The sequence below is a fragment of the Microtus ochrogaster genome, chromosome 2, assembly GCF_000317375.1.
Source record: "Microtus ochrogaster isolate Prairie Vole_2 chromosome 2, MicOch1.0, whole genome shotgun sequence".
NCBI classification, from domain to species: domain Eukaryota; kingdom Metazoa; phylum Chordata; class Mammalia; order Rodentia; family Cricetidae; genus Microtus; species Microtus ochrogaster.
Genome location: NC_022010.1, coordinates 68,956,396 through 68,962,957, shown reverse-complemented (window position 1 = coordinate 68,962,957; position 6,562 = coordinate 68,956,396).

Below are 6,562 nucleotides of genomic sequence, written 5' to 3'. Positions count from 1 at the left end.
GAGATGTGCAGGCTAATAAAGCCAGGGACTCATAAAGAGACAAGCGCAACACCAATTGTTGAATTTAGCTCCTTTCAAATTAGTTTTGCAATCTAAGCTGGAAGGCCCTGAGTATAGAATGGTAGCCCAACGTAAAAAACGGGTGTGAAAAGAGGTAGGTAAGACGCCCCCCAGAGAGCTGACATTCTTGGAGAGGTTCCAGTCCTTGCAAATACTTGTCAAGACTTGTTCAAAAGTACAAGTCCCCCTGCACACAGTAAGTTCCTGCTATGTTCCAGGTATTGAGACATTTTGCTAGAAAGTGGTGAAGAACAAAGCTGGAATCGGGTGAGAAATGCCTGGTCCAGCTCTCAGGATGCGATGGCGGATAAGATTCTAAGAATTACAAAGTATCTTAATTAAGGGAGGTTTCTATAGCCAGGGAGAAAGCTAAGCTTTCACCTGCTCACTGTTATCAACTGGAGGTATGTTCTGGGTTAGAGAAGGGGCTTGTGTCCACTTCTCAGTGCTGGGACCCATCTCGCCCAGACCTGTGTGGGCTCTTATGTGTGGGTCCTGTTGTGTTTAGAAGGCCTTGTGGATCTTGAACCCACTGCACTTCATTAGAGAGAAAAGGAGAACCCAACAGTGTTGGGAATCTGACCTTGAATTCTAGTCTCCAGAACTAGAGAAATACATTTCTACAGCTTAGAAGGCATGCAGTATCTGGAATACTTTTTCTATCAGCCGAGGATGGCTAAGACCATTTGTGAGTCAGAATTTGGAGATTCTCTGAATTGTGGCCCTGATGGTCAGTGCTGTGTTTGTGGGCGCTTCACAAGACAACTATGGATCCCTCACTTGAGGGGAATAAGGCAGAGTCTTACCCGCCTTGCTACGACAAGGGAGGAAGACAAGAGCGCCATTGCTCAAAATCGTTCTGACAACTGCTACATTTGTTTGGCTTTTAATCCTGGCAAAAACGTTAATGTCTATACAGGTTTTTTTCTCTGATTATTGACACTAGTGCCAATCTGTTTATATGTGTCTTGTGAACTGTTTGGTGCAGAGTTCAAGAGGAAAAAGCAGAGAGGATTAATTAAATTGTTCAACCATAATTGAGGGCAAGCAACACTGGAAAGTCTCCTCTTAGAGACGAAGCGTTCTTAGTTCAGAAAGCAAAAAGGTGACCCTGGAGGTGAAATTGGCTTGTCACCGACCATGCTCAATGCAGACGCTTCTCTGTCTCAGTCCCTGTCATGTGTGCTGAAGCTCTCTCCTTTCCAGTTTGCTTCTAGTAGGATATCTGCTTCGCTCTAGTAACTAAAGCAAAACAGAATTCATCCTTCCTGCTTCTAGATGCCTTCCTGGGAATTTTGGGAGATTTGTTCTCTGTGGAGACCTGTGCCACCTGCCTGCTTCCTGTGCACGTCTAGGGCCGGCTCCCATCCCAGTCCTTCATCTCGGGAGCTCCTGTGCTACCTGCTTCCTGTGCATGTCCAGGCCGGCTCCTCTCCCAGTCCTTCATCTCGGGAGCTCCTGTGCCGCCTGCCTTCTTCCCGTGTATGTCCAGTGGTCAGTTCCTCTCCCAGGTCCTTCATCTCGGGAGCTCCTGTGCTGCCTGCCTGCTTCCTGTGCATGTCCAGGGCCGGCTCCTCTCCCAGTCCTTCATCTCGGGAGCTCCTCTCTCCATATGCATTAACCTTGCCTGGAGAACGTCAGATCCATTCCCATCAGAGCCAAGAACACTTTCAATTTTATATCCATTAGGTAATGTCTTGTGATTAAATACACAGCTCAGGATGCTCTTTGCTGGAAAAGCCATTCCCAAGGTCCCAGAGGAGTGCAGAGGACACAATTCATCAGCAATTGTAACTCATCAGATCTGGGGACTGTGACAGTAGAAACTGTTTCTCAGGCAATGGGGCCTCGTTTCATCTCCACGTAAAGAAGAGAGGGGGCATCCACAGTGTCCATTCATCTCATACAACGGGGCCTCGTTTCATCTCCACAGACGTGAAGAAGAGAGGGGACATCCATGGTGTCCATTCATCATTCATATAAAGCGAGAAAACCAACAGCAATTAGTAGAGGTAAAGTCCAATGTTCCTTGACAAGGAGCCCAGAGGTTCGCATCATTTCTGTCCAATCTCAAGTTATTTTTCTTTCAACTCTTTACCTTTGGTTTGTCAATGGGAGCATGGTGTGCGTGCTTGATTTGGGCTGGACTTCATCTAGCTTTGTGTTTCCTGGGCTTCCTGGATCTGTGCCCCCTTCAAACTGCATGATTCTCTCTTCAGATGGGTTCTGTCTGCTACTGAGCCCAGCAAGGGCTTGCTTCTCTCCGGTGATGCTTGGATTTCCAGCCCTTCTTTCCTCCCTTCCTCTGGTCCCCTCTCTAGTGGCACTGCTTGTCTGTTCCTTCATGCTGTCCCCTGTTGGTGTGGGCAAGGAGCTCAGCAACTGTAGAATGGAGGCTGCTAGTTCGTTCCCGGCTGCTTAGCCCCTAAATAATCACAAAGAAACTGTATTAATTAAATCACTGCTTGGCCCATTAGCTGTAGCTTCTTATTGGCTAACTCTTACATATTAATTTAACCCATTTCTACTAATCTGTGTATCACCATGTGGCAGTCAGTGGCTTACCAGGTAAAGTTCTGGCGCCTGTGTCTGGTGGGGCTACATGGCTTCTCCTTGAGTCTGCCCTTCTTTCTCCCAGCATTCAGTTTAGTTTCCCCCACCTGGTTCTGTTCCCCTACAGCTCTGCTATGGGCCCAAAGCAGTTCCTTTATTAACCAATGGTATTCACAGCATACAGAGGGGAATCCCACATCAAGCAACTGTGGTGGGAGGCTGAAAACTCTCAAATGTTGGCTTTTCACTTAAGCGGTGGAAAAATCCCCCAAACTGATCACAACACTTTGGAAAGCACTTCCATGTCATTGATTTCATTGCAAGATTAGAAACAAGTGAGCCCAAGGCAGCTTACTGCGAATAAAAGCTAGAAGGTAATCTGACCAACAGCCAACACAGGAGCTGGTTGCTATCTCTAACATACTCAATGGGTTTAGACTCCCAGAACAGTTCTTACTGGAACACAAAGCCAAACCAAGGACAGTAACACAAAGGTAAATAGTTCTTCCTTAGCTGGTCTAGGAGAAGGCAGAGTACTGACTGCACTCCCACGGTGCTAGGGCCTAGGAAGGATTCAAGCTTTCACCTTCCAGCAAACACTGCAGCTGACAAAGGCCTGGAGTGAATGCCCTGTCATTGCTCTTGTCCCCTCCCTCCATCAGATGTCCTGTCTAAGCTAGGCATCCTGCTGCCAGTTTGAAGTCACTCTGGGCTAGCTACTGAATTATAAGCCTACCTGAGCTACGTCATGAGATCTTGTCTCAAGTGCTGACAGCAAACACAGAGCAAAGCAAATCGTTACATGAAAATCAAACAGGCATTGCATCCAGGCTGCTCTGGCATTGCAGGCCCCCATTGCTTCTTGCACTCCTTGCAGCAGCCTGGGCTCTGAACGCACACATGTGTGCTACACACTGAGCATGACTGCATTCTACACAGTGCTAATGAATGCTAAAACATCGCAACTCACACTTGAGACTGGTGTGCATTATGAATGGCTGTTTTTTTCTTGTAAACTTCTCGGCTCTTATAGAGGCAAATTTCATTATTAAGAGAGACTCAATATTTTCCTGCCATCATACCCCAATATGTATCAAATCAATTCTTTGGATTATATTGGACTGTTATTTGATTTTTTTTTAAATTGCTTGTCTGACTTATGGACTTGAGTTTCATAAAAATTAGTCAAATGAATTTTGCCTTAGTGTGAGGACAGAATTTCCAACAGTTTCTGAAATATCCCTACACACACTGCTTCTGAATTATGTTAATACCTACTTACATGAAACCTTCTCCACATCGATGATCGTAAAATCAAAGTATCAATCAACTCTAATAAAGGTTGAGAGCGCTGTCTGTCCCTCAGCATCCGGTATTCAGCCAAGAATGAACTCTTTGCCTAAAGGTAAGGGGAAAAAGCACTTTCATTGGCATGAAGATTTCTTCCTTCTTTAATAGGTAATAAAATTATGCACATCCTAAAATTTCATTATCATCTAATATGCTCGATTTGTGCATGAATTTATTCATCTAGGGTTGTGTAAAAATGTCTCAGATGAGAAGGGGTTGTGAGACAAGAAAGTCTAAGAAACCCCATACTAGGGGAGAGGGCCATGTTCACAACCTTGGAGTATTCCCCAAAGACCAGAGCCCTCTGCAATGATCGATGCTGATCCAGGTTCCCACTGGGCTGATCTTATCTCTCTATGGTCTGCTAGCCACTGCCCAGCTGAGTATATCTAGGCTGTGCCCCTAGGGCTGTGGGAGTTTGCTCTGAAACTCCAGGGTTTCTCTCGTTGCTGTTATTGTCATTTTGTTTTTACGTGTTTTTGAGGAAAACTCTTCTCGATGTTGTAACCACAGAATGCTGATTTCTAAGCTCTTTACATGTTGGCTCTGAGAGCAGAAGGCCCAAGCTGCCCTGTACCCAAGCGGCCTTCACTGAGTTCCATGGCAGAAGAAGCAAGAGGCCGTGCACCTGCATTTTATGGGGGAAAGATGGCAGCCAGACAGCTGTGAGCAGAGAGTTAAGGCTTTTCACACTGTCCAGACATAGCCCTTCACTGATGTCATCACCTGTATTTCTGAGGAAGGTGTCAGGAAAGGACCTCCAAGGCTATAGCAGCCAGCCAACATATTCCTGTGTTCTGGCCAGTCATAGGTCCACTGTCCAAAACGTCGTCGAAATCCATGAAATGACTAAGCATCCTCTTTCTGTTTTAGGGGACAGGGTCATATGTAGTAATGTAGATTGGCTTTGAAGTCCCTATGAAGCTGAGGCTGGCCTTGAACTTCTGGTCTTTCTGCCTCTGATTCTCAAGTGCTGGAGCCACAGACATGAACCACAGATATGTGTCCCCATGCCTGGCTTTCCAGAAGCCTTTTTTTTTCATTTATTTATTTTTTATTTATTAAAGATTTCTTCCTCCTCCCCGCCACCACCTCCCATTTCCCTCCCCCTCCCCCGATCAAGTCCCCCTCCCTCGTCAGCCCAAAAAGCAATCAGGGTTCCCTGACCTGTGGGAAGTCCAAGGACCACCCATCTCCATCCAGGTCTAGTAAGATGAGCATCCAAACTGCCTAGGCTCCCACAAAGCCAGTACGTGCAATAGGATCAAAAACCCATTGCCATTGTTCTTGAGTTCTCAGTAGTCCTCATTGTCCACTATGTTCAGCGAGTCCAGTTTTATCCCAGGCTTTTTCAGACCCAGCTGGCCTTGATGAGTTCCCAATAGAACATCCCCATTGTCTCAGTGTGTGGGTGCACCCCTCGCGGTCCTGAGTTCCTTGCTCGTGTTCTCTCTCCTTCTGATCCTGATTTGGACCTTGGAAAATAGATCCATATCTATCACCATGCACAAAACTCAAGTCCAAATGGATTAAAGACCTCAATATCAGTCTGAACACACTGAACCTGATAGAAGAGAAAGTGGGAAGTACTCTACAACACATGGGCACAGGAGATCGCTTCCTACGTATAACCCCAGCAGCACAGACATTAAGGGCAACATTGAATGAATGGGGCCTCCTGAGACTGAGAAGCTTCTGTAAAGCAGAAGCCTTTTTAAAGAAATGCAGAAGCTAAGCCATGCACAAGAGAATCTGTTTCAAAGCCACAGCCAAGTCTTGCCTGGAGTGTGGTATATTCTACTTTTATTAGGGAATTTTGCTTTTATTATAAGTTTATTTTTGTTTTCATGCTTTTCTATTCCTTGGATATTAAGTCTTCTTTGGCTATCTGACTACATTTATACATACTGCATATGTTCGTATGCATAGGTGTATGCATACGCACATATGTTATTTAGGCTTTAGGATCATAGAACCTGGCCCCTTTTATGTTGGCATTTACTTTGTATAACAGTGAAAGATAAATGTGGAAAGAAATGAAGGGGAAAGGAAGGAAGGAAGGAAGGAAGGAAGGAAGGAAGGAAGGAAGGAAGGAAGGAAAGTAGAGGAGAAAGCAGTAGAAAACGGGGAAGAACGCAGCCAACATCGGTTATTTCCTCCCTACCTTGTCCCCTGGCACTCTGTGAACTTGTCCAAAACAATGGGCTTCCACTGCAGACCTGCCATCACCTCCACCATCGGCAGTCTGTGGGAGACTGTGTCAGGAAAAGACACAACGAAGGCTCCCCTTGTTCCCTGGTAAAGGGTGAGGAAGATTTGGGACAGACCAACAGACAAAAAAAAAAAAAAAAAAAAGGACAACTAACCTGTCACAGGAAAATGCTGGCTCACGATGAGACAGCCCCGTGTGAGTCGTCTGAGGAGACCTTTGGGAGGAATGCTTTTGTTTTGTTTCCCTAGATATTATACAGCTTTTGTCACTGTTTGGCCGTCTTGGGTCTTAGCTGTCCAAGTGGAAAGGGACCCGAGAATCGGCTACATTCTTCATGCTGTACTGATCCTCTGAGTCCCCAGAGTCCACTTACCCCTGATGAGCCTA